Raw genomic sequence first — 18663 nt, 5'->3', positions numbered from 1 at the left:
TTTTTTTTTTCAAACCAAAAGGTAGACTTTACAGACTCCTTATTGTGTTCATCCTTTCCCCAAGTCTGTACAGACATTAATGCACTCTGTGGAGAGGTTAATTTTAGACATCAAATCCTTAACAGGCAGGTGATGAGTTTCTGTTAGAGGTTTTTTTCTCATTTGAAAAATCAAATCACAGTGTGAATTTCATCTGGGAGTCACATGTCTAGTACAATAATTATTTCAAATCCAAGGGCATACCCAACCATAGGTAAAATGGATCTAGCTCATGGTTCTGCTATACTTGGTAATGAAGTATTTGCATCCTCAACAAACTCACTGTACTCACTGACTGCCCACAAGCCTTACGAATCTCTTCATGAATGGCTTTGGTGTTTGGAACCTGAAATGTAGTAGAGTTTATGATCTTTGGAGAATAGTAAAATTGGCAATTGTGACAAATCCTGACATCATAAAATACATATACAAAAAAACCCCAAAACTACAAAATAATTTTGGAAAATATTGTATCAGTGTTGGCTATGGTTATGAAAGGAAATTAGATCTTAAGTTCCTTTAAGGAGTGGAAGTAGTTTATCCGTAGCATGTTTCTGCAAGATGCAAGTGCTTTGAAAACAGACTTTGATCTAATGAAGAGAAAAAAAAAAACTAGTGTCTCTTGTAGTTGTCATTCATAAGTAATTGTCACATGAGGTCAAGGGATGATAAATATATTCTTTAAAGAGTAATTCAGCTCAACTTTGCATTCGTGCTTTATGCACACCGATTTGGTTAAATGTCAGCTTCTTCAGATAAGCATTTTCCCAGTAGAAAAAGCCTTAGAACCGAAATGGAAGGATCCTGTTTTATTTCTGAGATTTCTATTTACCTTGACTATTTTAACATATGCCTTTTAGACTCAAGTGTATTTTATATAAATTGCCTATGAAATATAGCCACCTTATGGATTAATGCATTAATTTAGAAAAGCAACACAGCCATCCCAAGTGAGGTTGAGTCTGAGTAATCCTTATGGCTCTAAGATAGAAGCCCATTCTGAGGATGTTCGATGTAAATGGCGGGGGTGTAATAAACAAGTTTCCATTTCTAGGGGAATTAAAAACTGCCTTTGTTACCTTCTCATAGCTCTGACTAAATACCTGACAGAACAACTTAAAGGGAGAGACCATTAATTATGAATAATTCACTTTCAAACCATAACATTTGTTCCTAACCCCCCCAAAAGCTTTTCATCACATGATGCAAGATGTATTTAGTCCATCTCCGAAAGGTCCCCAAAGTCTTAACAGTTTAGCATTGTTCAAAACCTAAGTTCTAAACCTTTTATGATACTCAAGACAAACTCTTAACTATAAGCCCTGTCATAGAAAAAAGCAGCTTACATACTTGGGACATGGAACAGAGTGAACATTTCCATTCTGAAAAGGGAGCATAGAAAAGAAGGAGATCAAAACCAGCAGGACAAGCATTAAATCTGGTAGCTACATATCTGGCAGCATTTGAAGTACATGGAGATTTCATGTGAGCTCCAACAGGCTTCAGTAGCCCCATCTCTATGGGGCTTGCCATTTGTAACCCACATGGCCTCTTTTCTGGATTGCTCCATTCATTACCTGTGGCTTTCCTCAGCAGACTTTCTACATTTCTGACACATTCCCTACCTGGAGTCTCCAATACAGCTCAGCTTCACCCTCACACTCCTTTACAGGGGCTGCCTGAAGGGATCCTTCCGGAGATTACTGATCTTTCAGACCTCCTTTGAAGTCTTGAGGAAGCCTCCCTCCCTCATCCTGTAATTCTTGAATTCTACACGCCTGAAAACCTAGCATCACGTGGATGACACCAAGGTCTGCTGCCAGCTCAAGCAGTAGCTACCATGGCTGCAGCAGACTCTAAGTATCTAAACCTGTGAGAACACTTTCCTGCATAGCCGACAGTTTTCAGTGAATTTGCAATTTTATTCCCTGGAGCCTGTAGTAGGTGAGTATGAGCAATTACTGAGATACCCTTAAGGAATTTTTTTTTCTTTATCTCAGTGTAAGGATATGTTTTCTTTCTAATGATCTCTATAACAGCTATGTCCTCTTTGCCCACAAATTTAAACTTGTACCTTTTCTGGACAATTGCATGTTTGAGATATATATATATGTTCCTGATTCTCACTGCAATAGCTAAAAGCAGCAGCTGTAGCTCTAGGGGTAGGGCAGTAGCCTTGAGCTGAAGAGCTCAGGGACAGTGCCCAGGCCCAGAGTTCAAGCCCCATGACTGAAAAAAAATATCAAGACATGGACAAAATGTAGACAAACTCTTTCCCAAATTGTAGTATGAATGGCCTCTAGTCCACTTCACAATAGAGCTCTTATTTCTACCTAAAACCTTGTGAGCAGAGTCTTCACGCTCCACATTTCTATCAGCATTCTGGTCTTCTGCAGTCCCATCAAAACTGCCTTAAATTATGCTGACAGCATTCTAATCTTCTCTGACTTGCTTTTACAAATGTTTCCAAATTCTTCCCACAAACCAGTTCCAAAGGCTTAAGAACCACACAGTCAGGTTTAGTCATAGAAATGACCACATTTCTCAGGTTCCAGTTGTCTGTTTGATTAACACTCATATTGCAGTGATAGATACCTAAGATAAATCACACATAATGAAACAAAGGCTTATTTTGTCTTTCAGTTTTAGAGAGTTCAATCCATGGCGTTTAGCCCATGTTTTTGGATAGAACATCATTTCCTCATTAAAGACAAGAAGTAAGGAGACAGAGAGGTGCCAGGGTCAAGATACCCTCAAGGATCACCTACTTCCTCCAGCTAATTCCCATCTTCTCAAGTCTTCAAAACCATCCCAAATACTTCTACCAGCAAAGGATCAAGTGTACATTACAATGAGCTTGTAGGAGATTATTTCATATTTAAACTACAACTATAATGTGAAGGATCCTTATCATAAAATATTCTACAAGTGTTAGATGTGACAAATTAGAGATATACTGATGACTATGGATAGGAATGTGGACAGAATGGTGGTATGTGCCAGTAAACCCACAGTTCTTGGGAGACAAGAATATAGTGAGTTTAAGGACTGTTGGCAGAACTATTTCAAAAACAACAAAAATAACTAGGCATTGGTAGTTCATGTCTATAATCCTAGTTGAAGAAAAAGCTGAAATCTGAGTATTATGATCTCAGGCCAGCCCAGGCAAAAAAATTCATGAGACCTGTATTTTTCACAAACCAGTAAAAAAGCAAGAAGTAGAACTGTGGCTCAAGTGGTAGAATGCTAGTCTTGAGCAAAAACTAAGCAAGAAGACAAGGCCCTGAGTTTAAGCCCCAGTATCAACAAAATAGGGGGAAAAATGAAAAAATGAATAAATAATGTTTTGAATGTCATACAGGGTACTTGTAGAAGTAAAGATTGGTAAAAATAGCAATATGAAGTATGATGGGTGTTATCCAGAACCAGTGATGAAAACATGGCACCGACATCTCCAGCCTAACAAGAAGCAACAAAAGCTGCTGTTCTCACTCCCTCAGGATGGATGCTGTTTACTCGTCGTGCTTACTATCCTGCTAATCATCAAATCATTCTTTGAGAGTTAATGGCTTTCCCTATACTCTGCCCAGCAAGTCCTTTACTAAACCCTGGAGTTCATGTGTTCTTTGCATATACCCTCTTGTTCGTTAGCTTTTTCAAGTCAAATTAAATATTAAGTATGAATCTGATTAATTTTTTTGTACCAGTACTGGGGCTTGATGTCAGAGCTTGGGTGCTGTTCCTTAGCTTTTTCACTCAAGGCAGGCACTCTACCAATTGAACCACAGCTCCATCACTGGCTTTTGGCAGGTTAATGGGAGATGAATCTCATGGAATTTTCTCCTCAAGCTCGCTTTGAATCAGGATCCCTAAATCTCAGCCTCCTGGGTTACTAGCATTACAGGTATGAACTGCTGGCAACTAGCAATAAATGAATTAAGGTATAGATTTTAGCAGTTCTAACAATACTTGGAACATGTTTGGAAGTATACGCATTGTATATCATACATTCTGTACTTAAGGACCAGCTAAACTTTATATGTATTTTAAAGCCTTGTTCTGGGGTACCTGATTGTTGTCTGCTTCTCCAGCACCATGTCATTCCATTCTCCTCACCTTGCTCAGGTAGCCTCCTTTTGGATTTCCCAGTGCGCCCAGTGTATGCTCTTGCATGGAGCCTTGGCATCTTTTTTTTTTTTTTGATTTATTTTTTTTATTGTAATTAGTAAAAGGGTTGCATGACATTTGCCAGATAGAAGGTGCATTAATTCACATACATTGATGCCCTTTCACATGTCTTGGTACCCGTTTCCCTCCCCCCCCACACCCCCCACCCGTCTTGGTTTTCCCCCCTTCCCTATCAAATTTCAAATATCCAAATACAAATAAATTCAATATATCAGATAACAAAGTGAGATACTATACCAATATGAGATAACCAAGGGACAGCAAAGGAGATGAGAGACAACATAGTACATTAAGGACAACAATCATTCATTATATGGCTTTTGTTTCACTATCCTGGAGGTCCTTTCAATTAGCTTCACATTATATGTCCTTTTGTATCAAGATTTTGCTCTATTGCAAATCTCTGCTAGTAGAGCCCAAGGTTTCTACTGATTATGACGAATGAGGGAAACCATTGAGCCTAAGTTCCTTTGAGTCTGGCTTACTTCACTTAATATGATTTTTTCTAAGTCTTTCCATTTCCTAACAAATGGGATGATGTCGTTTTTTTTCTGACAGGAGCATAGAATTCCATTGTGTATAAATACCACATCTTGTTGATCCATTCATCAACTGAGGGACATCTAGGTTGGTTCCATATCTTTGCTATGGTGAATAGTGCTGCAATGAACATTGTTGTGCTAGTGGGTTTAGTATGTCCTTGTTTCTGGATGGTTGGGTAAATGAGCCTTGCTCACCCACTCTTCCTTCTCAGAGTGGTCTCCTTCCTGTTGTTTAAGTTCTTTTTATTTATTTATTTTTCTTGCCAGTCCTGGGACTTGAACTCAGGGCCTGGCCACTTTCCTTTGACATATTTTTTTTTCCCTCAAGGCTTGATTTTTGCCATTTGAGCCACAATGCCACTTTCGGCTTTTTCTGTGTATGTGGTACTGAGGAATTGAACCCAGGACTTCAGGCATGCTAGGTGAGCACTCTACTGCTAGGCTACACTCCCAGCCCGTTTTTTTATTTTAAATTTCTGTCAGTGGGGCTTGAACTCAGGGCCTGGGTACTTGCTGTCCCTGAGCTCTTTTGCCCAAAGTTAATATTCTACCACTTTTTTTTTTTTTTTTTGTGGGTCATAAGGGCTTGAACTCAGCCTGGGTGCTGTCCCTGAGCTCTTCAGCTCAACGCTACCACCCTACCCTTGAGCCAGGCCCCACTTCCTGTTTTCTGGAGGTTAACTGGAGATAAGAGTCTCAGGTCCTTTTGTGCCTGGGCTGGCTTTGAACCTTGATCCTCAGATCTCAACCTCCTGAGTAGCTAGGATTACAGGCATGAGCCACTGTGTCCAGCTAATGCTCTACCACTTTGAGTCATAGCACCACATCCAGTTCTTGGTGGTTAATTGGAGATAAGTCTTCTGAACAAACCCAGGCTAGCTTCAAACCGAGATCCTCAGAATTCAGCCTCTTGAATAGGTAGGATTACAGGCATGAGCCATCAGCACTCAGCTTTTTTTTTTTCCTATAACATTCTTATAGAAACTTTCTGACCACCCACACTAAAGAACTATCTGATGGGGCTGGGAGTTTGGCCTAGCTGTAGAGTGCTTCCCTAGTATGAACAAAGACCCGAGTTTGATTCCTCGGTACCACTTACATAGAAATAGGCTGGAAGTGGTGCTGTGGCCCAAGTGGTAGAGCTCTAGCCTTGAGAAAAGTCCAAGGACAGTGCTCAGGACCTGAGCTCAAGCCCCACAACTGGCAAAAAAACCAAACAACCGCCCCCCCCCCAAAAAAAAAACCCAAACTATCTGATGATTTATCCCATCATCTTGATTTTCTTTCCTTTTATGTCAGTGATTTTCTTGTTTATTGGTAGTGTGCCCAACTTAAATAGAAGTTGCCTGCCCTCAGTGTCTAGAAAAATGCCTACTACATAGTAGGTGCTAAGAAGAATATTTGTTTATTTATTTATTTATTTAATTTTTGTTGGTTGTGGGGTTTGGACTCTGGGCCTGGGCACTGTCCCTGAGATCTTCAGCTCAAGGCTACCACCCTAACCCTGGAGCCACAGTGCCACTTCTGGTTTTCTAGTAGTTAATTGGAGATAAGAGTCTCACGGTCTTTAATGCCCTGGCTGGCTTTGAACTAAGATCCGCAGATCTCAGCCTCCAGAGAAGCTAGGATTATAGGCATTAGTCATCGATCCCGGCTGTTCTGATTTTTTTTTGCCAATCCTGGGCTTGAGCTCAGGGCCTGAGCACTGTGCTTGGACTTTCTCAAGGCTAGAGCTCTACCACTTGAGCCTCAGCACCACTTCTGGCTTTTTTCTATGTACGTGGTACCGAGGAATCAAACCTAGGTCTTCGTGCATGCTAGGTGAGCACTCTACCACTAGGCCAAACTCCTGGCCCCTGCTCTGATCTTTTTACCTGAAGAACACTAGCATAAGGAGTACATGAGGCAAAGGCCACAAAAACCAGGGCCATTCCAATTTACCTTGAATGGATGAAGTAGATGGACTGACCTCCTTGGGAATAGACCTTGTGTCCTGATGATTTTTCTCTGCAGTGGCTGGCACAGCAGACAGCACTTAACAAAAGCTTGATAAATGATGGACTGAAGGAAAAAAAAGAAAGGGGAAATGAAAAGTAATGAGATTGATTCTTTTATATGACTCATAAGTTGGCTCAGAAGGAACTCAATTGAAGAGTTCCAAAAATGCAGCATTGTTGACCTAAGTGTGTGATCATTTAACTGCACAAATGACATTATGATCCATCGTTACCATCTTCCAGTTTCTCAGGCTAGAAACTTTAGAAGCTCACAAGTCATCCATCATGCTTTTCTTCCCCATTTAACCACTTATTAAAACTCCTGCCCAATTTACCTAGGGCTATCCTTAGCCTCCACTGTCATACTGTCTAATTTTTAGACTACAACCCCCTGTGGTCTTTTCCTTTTGCAATCAGTCCTCCCCCAACCCATTGAAATATTCCTCTACTATGGACAAAATGGACTTGTGAGGATTCAAGCAGAAAATAACTTGCCCAGTCTCATGACTATCCCTTGTCTCAAATCTGTCATTCCTATTGATAGTTTTCTTTGTCCTGTCCTGGGGCTTGAATGCAGGGCATGAGCACTGTCCTTGGGCTTTATCAAGGCTAAAGCTCTACCACTTTAGTCACATCACCACTTCTGGCTTTTTCTATGAGTTATGTGGTGCTGAGGAACCAAACCCAGGTCTTCGTGTGTGCTAGGCAAGCACTACCACTAAGCTAAACTCCCAGTTCCCTACTGGTAGTTTTCTGGTTACCTTCAGGTATTGCAAATTTCATTCCAAGATACTGGTGGCTCACCATTCATGTAATCCTAGCTACTCAGGAGGCTGAGATCCTGAGGATCGTGGTTTCTAGCTAGCCAGGGCAGAAAAGTTTGAAAGATTCTTATCTCCAATTAATGAACCAAATAGTTGGACTAAAAGTGTGATTCAAGTGGTAGAGTACCAACTGTGAATAAGAAAAACTGAGCAAGATTTGCCAGATCCTGTTAGGGGCAACAACGACAAAAAAAGTTTAACCAAATCTAATATCTAAACTTTAATTTGTTCCTCTCTCCCTTTCTCCCTCCCTGCCTTCCTCCTTGTTTCTTCCTTCACCGCCCCCCCCCCCCAGTTCTCTGCCATTCTGTGGTTTGAACTGGTACCAGGGCTTAAACTCCAGGTCAAATATTCTCATTCGTATTTTCTAATCATGGCTGTGCTCTACTACTTGAGCCTCACCTCCACTTCTGGCTTTTTGCTGATTTGTTGGAGACAAGACTCTTGAAGATGTATCTGCCAGGCTGGCTTGGAACTGACTTTCTTAGATCCTAGCCTCCTGAGTAGCTAGGCGTGAGCTACTACTGCCAAGCTCAAAACCTTACTTTCTTACTGAAATGAACACTTCTCTCTTTATTGTGAACAATACACAGACTTTAAAAAATTGTAAAGAAAAGGGCTAGGCCATGTCTTTCTATCTCTTTTGCCTCCTCTTGTACTAGCTGGGCCCAGGAGATAAAGGTCAGAGTACAAGAGGCCAGGACTTGCGTGGCTTTTACAGTTGTGACCACAGTGCCCTTGGTGAGCAGTGGATCTCATGGATGTTTCTCTAGTGCAATGCTTTGAAGGTTTGTTTAGAGATCCTTCTTTAGCATTCCCTTGCCTGAACGATGCCTACCTTAACTAGGCTCTTAACATCTTCCCCTCTTGGATTCCAGCAGACCATTTTACATGGCGTTTCCTATGTTGGATCATCAACTTGTAGCTAGGATCTACAAGTTAACTCAAATCCAACTCTTTTTCATGTCCACCTGGCATAAACCTCCCTACTGTTTCTACAAGTGCACTGGCTTTGCTCTACCTCCAGCTTTCCAGTGAAGTCTGAGGACAGCATCTGGGTCCCCTGTCTTATTAACCTTCTCTTGTAAAGCCTGGAGATGTATGTATGTCTAATCATGGCAATACTGACTCTAGGCCACTCTAAAAGTCCTGCCTACACAGTCCTGTACCTCAGGATGCAGAAGTGGGGGCAGGGAATGAGACTTAAACCTATTGTTCTCTCAGCTTTGGAGCCTCAGCCAAAACATCAAGAAAGGAAGAGGTCTATTTTAACATGCTGTTACATTCCTTTAAAAACATCAGATACTGTTTTGTTTTAATTAACTGTTCCAAGTTTACAACACTTGATTTTGAAGTTCAGACTCAAAACAGGCATCTGAAGTGGATCACTGGAGCACCCCCCACCCCCCCACCACCCCAACTTCATCATTTTGCAAATGAGAGATCAAGGCCTAGGGAAGTTAACTGACTTACACACAGCTAATAATGAGTGAACAAGGTCTGATTCCAGTCTTCAGCCTCCAAAGTTTAGCTTCTTTCTACTACATTAGAAATATTGCTCCTTAAATGGGTCCAGGGACATTTACTCCTGCAATGAATCCCTTTCATGTAAAGAACAAATGAAAGTCATATAGATGATTTTTTAAGCTTTTCTGCTTTTTATTAGCATATATTAATTATACATCTATTATTTGGCTCTAGTGGCTGGCTCACAACTGTAATCCGAGCTTCTCAGGAGACTGAGATCTGAGGATTGTAGTTCAAACCCAGCCTGGGCAGAAAGCCTGCAAGACTCTACCTCCATTTAAGAAAAATGTCAGACTGACAGCTTTGTTCAAGTGGTAGTGTGCTAGCTGTGGGTAGAAAAAGCCAAGTGAGAGCTCAAGGCTCTGACTTTAAGCCATGGTACCAGAACAAAAAAGAATTGTACAAAAAGAGGTTATGATACATCTATGCATGCAAATAATGTACTTAAACCAAATTTGTACCTTCTATTACTCTTGGTTATTCCCCCTCCCTTTTTAAAATCAATTAATTTATTTTGTGTGTATATGTGTGCTTTTACTAAAGTTTGATCTCAGGGCCTGGATGCTGTTCCTTAGTTTTTTCACTCAAAGCTGATATTCCACCACTTGAGTCACAACTCCACTTTTGGCTTTTTGGTGGCTAACTAGAAATAAGATTCCCATGCATGTTCTTGCTTGGACTGGATTTGTACCACAGGCTTCAGATGTCAGCCTCCTAAACAACTAGCATTACAGACACAGGTTTACAGACTGGTACTTGGCTTTCTCTCTCTCTCTCTCTCTGTCTCTCTCTCTCTCTGTCTCTCTCTCTGTCTCTCTGTCTCTGTCTCTGTCTCTGTCTCTCTCTCTCTCTCTCTCTCTCTCTCTCTCTCTCTGCTGGTCCTGTGGCTTGAACTCAGGGTTTGGGCTCTGTCCCTGAGTTTCTCTGTGGTCAAGGCTAGCATTCTACCACTTGAACCACAGCTCTGCTTCATTTTTCATTTGTATTTTTCTGTTTATATGATGCTGAAGAATCAAACGGGGGCTCCATGCATGCTAGGTAAGCACTGTACTGCTAAGCCACATTCCCAGCCCTTTCCCTCTTTTTAAACAATTTTAATGGATTTAAATAATTTTTATTGTTCTATTTTCATATGTATGTATGCTTCCATCGTATTTCTCCCCCACCAATGATTTTCAAAAATCATCAAACAATTCTGTAAGCTAGATTCTGGGATTGTGGAGGATTTTTAACTTTTTGACGTATCTGTATTTCAGTGTTTATATATTTTAAGAAAGCAGAACATGAAATTAATCTTTTTAAGCATAAGTATCTATTATGGGAAATAATTTCATACATGGGTTGAATTCCCATCAGTGCAAAAGAAACAATAATTTCATGTCAAAACTGTATTTATATACTTTGTGACAAGTTCAATAGAGAGTAAGGCCTGAGTTGCAATCCTATGTCTTACTGATTGTCTAACCTTGTCTTGGTCAGCTGACCAGTATAGACTCAAGTGTAATAGAGGAAGGCTAGAACAGGTTAAATCTACACTATTTTCCCAATTCTGAGAGTAAAAATGATTTCTTTAAAGCATGTGAGTGCCCTGGGGATAGGTGCGGCTCAGCGGTAGAATGCTTACTTAAGCATTCAAGGCCCTGGTTCCATCCCCAACACCTTTGGTGGGGTGAGGAGGACTCTGGAAAATAATAGAACATGTCTGAAATATCTTAACATATAAAGCTTCAGGGAAATTTACAGTGATAGAAGACCATGGCTCTTCATGCTTCTTAATATGAGATCCCCAAGCAAATGAAATCAACCTTTTTGATTTATCCATGCACTTCTTAAATCATAGGCTTGAGTGAAGTCTCACTGACTGAGCTTTCGTTGGTCTACTTCCCCGCTGTACAAACTGAGCATACACTGTACAATTTTCCTAACAACTCAATGCCCTTCTGTGGCGCATATGGCGCAACAGCATTTTCTTACCCAGTACTTTGCCTACAGATTGCAACCACCTTTTTTGTCTGCATTTCCCTTATTCTTGTTCAATATAACTTAAGCACTCATGAGGGAATCCATGAACATTTGTTGGTGAAAAGTATCCATTAGAATAAGAGGTGAGGGGGCCGGGAGTTTGGCCTAGTGGTAGAGTGCTTGCCTAGCATGTACAAGGATCCGGGTTCAATTCCTTGGTACCACATGCATAGAAAAAAGCTGGAAGTGGTGCTGAGGCTCAAGTGGTAGAGCTCCTAACCTTGAGAAAGTCCAAGTAGAGTGCTCAGACCCTGAGCTAAAGCCCAGGACTGGCAAAAAAAAAGGAAGCTCGGCATTCCAACTATTTAGAATGAGAGATGAAAGGTCCAATTAAAGACTCTAAATCTACAGAGTCCCCAGCCGTCCCTAGAACAGTGTACCCTAGAAAGCCAAGCTAAAATCTAGAAGACAGTGAAATTGATTCTTTTTCCTCTAAGTCTCTTTGGGTATCTCTCACAACCTGGACCTGGATATGGATGACTCTAGGTTGCTTTTCTGTTGCTGTAACTTCCTGGAATTGGACCCATGGTTTGACCCTCTTCTGGAAAAAGGATCATGAGTCTCTCTTTACATGCTGGCTCAAAGCCATTCTCTTTGGGCCAGGCTGAGGGAGTGGAGTCAGCCAAGGCACTATCTGGGGTATGCTCTGGGTCTCTTGGCTGAGAAGGCCAAAACACTCACTGTCAGCTTGGTTGCTTCCCCTTCTCCCAAGGACCTGGAAAGAAAGTAAGAAGAACTATCTCCCTTTTCTGCTCTGTTTGAGTCTTATCCATACTCCTCCATCCTTCTTCTCCTCTTCTCCCATTCTTCTCTCCTTGGCCATCATCCTTATCAGTCCTTTTGACTTGCAGCTTTACGTCTCATATCTCTATTATTCATCTCCTTTTCTACCTAGACCCAGTTCCTCACCTTACTTTTTTAATGCTGGTTCTTTCCACTGTGTTTTCTGCCCACAGAGTAGACAGGAGAGGAGCTAGTTGATTTCTATAAATTGTACATATTTTAAGAGCGAGAGTTGTTATTGTTAGGGGAAAAGCAGTGCTGTGTCAGACAGCCCCTCAGAAACAGGAGAGGGTGCTGACAGGAGTCAACCACACTTCACTGCACCGAAATGGCCTGGAAGTGGTGCTGGTATCAAGCTGCAATGGGAGGCAGTAGTGGAAGCCCCCTGAAGCAGGCCACACATGCTACACTGCACAGTTCTGCTCTCCCACCAGCCTTTCTGAGTACATTGCCTCAAGCCACACATCCAAAGTGAAATGTGGGTGTTTTAATCACTGAAGAGAATCCTTAATACTGCTCCTTCAGCACATAGCTGTCTCTCCCGTGCCAGGAGCCGCAGGGAGCCGATTGCTTCTCATTCTGAACTGGATCCAGAAGCGTTAGGTGAGGCACAGTACAATTTTCAGTTGTTATCATATGAAACCCTTAGAGACACTTCTCAATTCTAGCAATTAGCCACATAGGGGTCAACCAAGTGTTCTCAGCTCTAATTAACAGCTGTGTTGAATCTGGGACACATACAATTCCTTTGGGCATACACTCCTCAAACAGAAACAAAACCAGAATATCAAGCTCTTTCCTCATTATCAGAGGCCATGAAGTCTGAAAATGATTGCCCAGGGTGTTCTCAATAAGAACACAAGCAAACTAAGGAGCTTCTGGAGAGGATGTATAGATTTAAAGGCAAAACTATAACCTCATTTGTACCCTGAAATTATCCAGTGATGTTCAGAGGACTCATGGAGTACTCAGGGAATTAGGTATTTCCCAGCTCTGTGCTCTGAGCCCAGCTACACCCAACAGGCTACAAGAAACATCACTGCTCAAATCAAAGGCTTCTCTCTGGCTTCAAAAGGAAAAGGAAAAGGAAGAGGATACTTTGTGTTGTAAACCCTGTACTGAGCGGGAACTATGCTGATGCCTGTTCAAGTTGTTCTCTGGGTATTCTGGCTTCTTGCCCTGCCTGACAGCTGCAGGAGTTCTGTAAAAAAAAAAAAAAAAAAAAAAAAAAGAAAAAAAAAATCTGAGGGAGAATTTTCTTTGCAGCCATGACTGAGAACCCAGGATCAAGAGCTTTGCAGACAGATATTACCTTCCACCCAGCCCATGTCATTTATTAGGGTCAACAAACAGCTGGCAACAAACATGGCAGCTGATCATTTCAGCCTTGCATGCAGAAAATGTATTTCTCTGGGATCCAACCAGTTGAATTTTTCTTCACTACTTGAACTCGGGGCCTGGGCCCTGTCCCTGAGCTTCTTTTGCTCAAGGCTAGTGCATTACCACTTGAGCCACAACTCTACTTTTGACTTTTGTAGTTCTGACTTTTTAGTACTTCTGACTAGTTTTTAATAGTTTATTGGAGATAAGTGTCTCCTGGGTTCAAGCTGAGTAGATAGCTAGAATTACAGTGTGAGCCACCAGCTCCAGCAAGTAATAGTTTCTTAAACTTAGTTTCTTGCAATCTGAAATCATCTCAGTGAACTTATTTACATAATTCACTGGTCTTCAAAGAGACAAAAGGCCTGTGGTCTCCTTGATCTGCAGGTATTAGATCTAAACAATGCAAGGGCAATAATAAGTCAGAGAGAAAGGACAACCAAATCCCTAGTAAAGGGAGAAATGTACATACCATGTCGGGAAGAAATGGTTTCATTGCTAGATATTCAAAGAATTAACCCTTTCATTCTATGCAAGTCTAGAGAGGTTTTTGTTGTTGTTTTTTGTTTGTTTGTTTGTTTTGCTAGTCCTGGGCTTTGAACTCAGGGCCTGAATGCTGTCCTTGGGCTTTCTCAAGGCTAGAGCTTGAGTCACAATACCACTTCTGGCTTTTTCTGTGTATGTGATACCAAGGAATTGAACCCAGGTCTTCATGCATGTTAGGTGAGCAATCTACCACTAGGCTAAATTCCTGACCCCAGTCTAGAGGTTTTTGTGTATTCCAACATTTATAAATTTTGTGGCCTAGAACAATGATGCTCAGTATTATAAAAATAAAAAAGTGATTTTGATAATTGCTAAGAATATATTACAGTTCTGTAGAATATATGTAACCACTTAATCATAAAGATAAAAAATGTATTATTATCTTAAAATTTTTTAAAACTCATTGGTCTTTCTTTCTTGGTCATTTAGAAAACATAAATTTACTGAAATTATGCATGTCTTACATATGTTGACAGATTTCATTATGTGATATCAAAATAAGCATTCATTTATATCACTACTGATTTAATCACGAAAGGTTTTTAAAAATCAGAAAACTGCAGCTCATAGTGGTGGACACAAATTTTCCAAAATTCCAGTTTTGGTTTGAAAGCTCAACTATGCATCATTGGCAACAGATGTAGTCAGTTTTTCTCCTTGAAGTGGCAACGCTCATTTTGTTCATTGTTTTGAGAAAATGCCTGCCAGATTGCCAAATCAGAATTTCCCTGGTTTGTTTTTTCTTTCAAGTAAAAATGATATTGCAGGAAAAAATGGGAGACTATCAGGCCTTGATGTGGAGAAGTATACGAGTATGTACATTTCCCCGTTTCATTAACCTAATCTTAATATTAAAAAGACATGTTGTAGCTGAACACCAGTGGCTAAAATCCTAGCTATTTAGGAGATTTTAACATCGAGGACTGAAGCCAGCCCAGGCAGGAAAAAGCATGAAACTTTATTTTTCTCTAGTGCTGGGGCTTGAACTAAAGTCTGGGCACTGTCCTTGAGCTTTGTGCTCAAGGCTAGCACTCTACCACTTGAATCACAGCTCCACTTCCAGCAGTGTCTGATGATTAATTGGAGATAAGAGTCTCATGGACTTTCCTGCCTGGACTAGCTTTGAACTGCGCTCCTCAGATCTCTGCCTCCTGTGTAGCTAGGATTACAGGAATGAGCACCAATGCCCAGCTTCATGAGATTCTTATCTCCAATGAAACACCAAAAATCTGGAAGTGGAGCTGTAGCTCAAGTGGTAAGGTGCTAGCCTTGAGCACAAAAGCTAAGTGTGGCCAGGCCTGAGTTCAAGCCCCAGGACCTTCCACACTGTATATCTCAGACATTACTTAAGAAAACATATATTAAGGAAACCTAAAACCAATAGAAGAGACAGAGGACATTAGAGGAAATTTTAGTCTCTTAATAACTATAACAACAAACAGTAAATACTGTTTAGCACTTAACCAGATAGATATAAAGCCTCACGATAAAGGCCTATTTGCATCAATCCTTGTTATTCTGTATATATTGTTTCTATAATATTGTATTATTGAAACAAAAAAAGTCTCAATATTGTGAGAGACAAAGAACCCAGTTCAAAGAGAAAGAGCAGGTATCAGAACTAGACATGAATATGGTAGAAGTGTTAGGATTATGACATTGGGGATTTAAAACAATTACATTTAATCTGCTATAATAGTTTTTGTTTTATGATTATGATTCTTATACAACTTCTTAGTTCCTTCCATAGGGCCTTCAGCGTAATGTTGAATTAAAAAGAAAGCAAATCATCCATTCTTCTCTGAATTTAAAAACATGCTTTCAACATTTTACCATTGAATATAATGTTGCTATAGATTTTATTTTTCAGGTTAGGAAAGTCTCCTTATTTCCAGTTAGCTTTTTATGCTCTTTAGAATCATGGTTGTTAAATTTTATTGAATGCTTTTCCTGTATCCTCTGAGATAGTCACATGTTTTTTTTTCCTTTACTTTGTTTTGGAATGAAATAGCAAAATTTTTCTTATAGTAATTATCCTATTTGTATGCTTTTAAAAAACATCCTTGGATTTGAATTGCTATTATTTTGTTTGGGATTTTCTTACATTTATGTTTTCAACTAAGGTTGATTTATATCTTCCTTTCTTGTATAGTCATTGTCTGGTATTGGTATCAAGGATATACTAGCTTGTAAAATGAACTTTTCATTTTTTAGTTCATTTTCTGGGAATGAACTTGCCTATAAAGTCATACGGACCTCATGTTCCTCCTGGAAGTAGATTTAACTATTATTCCATTCTTTTCTGGTTGTAAGTTTGACAGATTTTCTATTTCTTTTCATGTTAAAATTTAAAATGCATGCTAAAAATCCATGTCAGTTTTTTTCATAATTATTTGTGCTAATTTGGTCAAAGTATTTCTATTGCAGGTACATTTAAGTCTCCATTTCATTGTCAGTGTTATTTATTTGTGCCTAGTTGCTGGCCCTCTGGTCCTTTCTTCCATTTTTTTCCCTTTCTTCCTTCCTGGCTTCCTTCTTTCATCTCTCCCACCTTTTCTTTTCTTCCTTTTCTCTTTTCTCTCAAGTCAACCTAACCAGAGTTTGCCTACCATTTTTTTTAATGAAATCTTAGGTATCATTAGTTTTGAAGATTTTTTGTTTTTTGTTATTTTGAGTCATAGGGCTTGAACTTGGCCTGGGTGCTGTCCCCAAGCTCTTCAGCTCAAGGCTACCGCCCTACCTTGAGCCAAGCCCCATTTCCCGTTTTCTAGAGGTTAATTGAAGATAAGTCTCAGGTCCTTTTGTGCCCCGGCTGGCTTTGAACCTTGACCCTCAGATCCCAGTCTCCTGAGTAGCTAGGATAACAGGCATGAGCCACTGTGCCCAGCCTTGAAGTATTTTTAAATTATTAAGACATATAAAATTATCCAAAAGTAAATAAAATATTGTTCCTTCTTAATCCTATCAAAGAGGTAGCATTGTTGCAGTATTTTTCATGTAATGAATTGGTTTTCATCTTTTTCTTTCTACTTCCTAATTCTGATTATTTTCTCTTTCTTTCTCTCTCTCTCTTTCTTTCTTTCTTTCTCTCTCTCTCTTTCTTTCTTTCTTTCTTTCTTTCTTTCTTTCTTTCTTTCTTTCTTTCTTTCTTTCTTTCTTTCTTTCTTTCTTTCCTTTTGCCAGTCCTATGTATGTGGTACTGAGGAATCCAACTTGGATCTTCATGCATGCTAGGCAAGCACCCTACTACTAGGCCAAACACTGGCCCCTATTATTTATTTTCTAATGCTTACAATTTAAGATAAGTTTAATTTTTATTCATTCCTTTTTTTAATGTAGTATCACCACCTGAGCCACTCCCCTTTTACATTATTTGAGCTCTGAGCTTGATTTGATATATTTCATTGCCATTTACTTTTTTTTTTTTTTGCCAGTTCTGGGGCTTGAACTCAGGACCTGAGCACTGTCCTTGGGCTTTCTCAAGGCTAACACTCTACCACTTGAGCCACAGCAGCACCTCTGACTTTTTCCATGTATGTGGTACTGAGGAATGGAACCTAGGGTTTTGTGCATGCTAGGCAAGCACTCTACCACCAGGCCAAGTTCCTGGCCCTATTTGCTCTTTTTTTCTATTTCACACTTGTTATTATTTTTCTTTTAAAAACTGAGTCCTCAAAAGTATGTGGCTCATGCCCGTAATTCTAGCTACTTAGGAGGCTGAGCTCTGAGGATAATGGTTCAAAGCCAGCCCAGGCACTAAAGTCTGTGAGACTCTTATCTCCAATTAACCACTAGAAAAGCAGAAGTGGTACTGTGGCTCAAGGGGTAGAGTGGTAGCTTTGAGCTGAAGAGCTCAGAAACAGCGCCCAGGCCCAGTGTTCAAGTCCCATGATCAAAAAAATATATATGTTTTAAGATTTCCACATATTAAATAATAAATGATCTTGAAAGATGATGGGTTTTGTAATTACTGGACATAAGACTCTATGTATATCCAATGGCTTGACTTTATTAAGCCAGTTATACGCAGCAACTGAATTTTCAACTAAATTTTCTATTTCCTGTGCACAAATATGAATGTATTAATTTTTCCTTAGTTTTTGTCAGAATATCCTCTTAAATATTAGTTAATCAAGAATTGTATCCTCTTTACGAACGATAAAAGGTCTCTTATTCTTTAAATTCAGAAATCCTATTTCTTACTTAACACGTTATTCTTGTTTATTTGCTTGTTTTATTGTTGTTGTGGGTGATGTCTCAACGAGATAGGTTCCCACTCGATAGCTAAAGCTGGCTTCAAATATGTGATCCTGCTCCTTCAGACTTTCAAATGCTGGGATTACAGACATGTACTACCTGGCTTCACATATTACTCTTGACTGGTATTTTACTTATGCTTCATTTTTAGTGTAATTATTGTTATAGCTATAATAAATATTTGTATAAACGTCTTTATGTCTACCTGTTAATTTCTAAACATTTTTTGGGGGGGTATTGCTTTTTTTTCTTCTCATGTCTTCACTTTTGTCTCAATTTTTATCTGCTACTCTACAGATCTTCATAGATCCCCAGTGATCATCTGTGAGTTATAGTCGAACTGGATTAATCTGACAATGTTTTAATTCCTCTTACTTTACTTTAGGTACATGTCTGATTTTAGATTGAATAGTTATTTTCTCTTTTATCTTTGAAGGTAGGAGAGAAGTCTTCAAGTTGGCTACCGTCACTACTGGGAAATCTGTCAGTCTACTAGTTTTCTTTCATGATGATGATAGGTCTTTGCCTCTGGTTGCCTTGAGGTTTTTTCTCTTTGTA

At 39.8% G+C, this 18663-nt stretch overlaps 1 long non-coding RNA gene across 1 annotated transcript in view; it reads right to left on the bottom strand.

Moving 5' to 3' along the window:
* LOC150061020 (uncharacterized) overlaps positions 1-18663 on the bottom strand; it is a 102964-nt gene that overhangs the window by 45070 nt on the left and 39231 nt on the right. Inside the window, exon 4 of the long non-coding RNA XR_016536289.1 lies at positions 6739-6830. This is a non-coding gene — a long non-coding RNA (uncharacterized LOC150061020). The remainder of the gene's footprint in view (positions 1-6738; positions 6831-18663) is intronic.

This window comes from Megascapheus bottae, chromosome 7, assembly GCF_031878675.1.
Source record: "Megascapheus bottae isolate mThoBot1 chromosome 7, mThoBot2.hap1, whole genome shotgun sequence".
NCBI classification, from domain to species: domain Eukaryota; kingdom Metazoa; phylum Chordata; class Mammalia; order Rodentia; family Geomyidae; genus Megascapheus; species Megascapheus bottae.
Note: the sequence above shows the minus strand (reverse complement) of the source record. Positions and strands in the feature narration are given on the sequence as shown.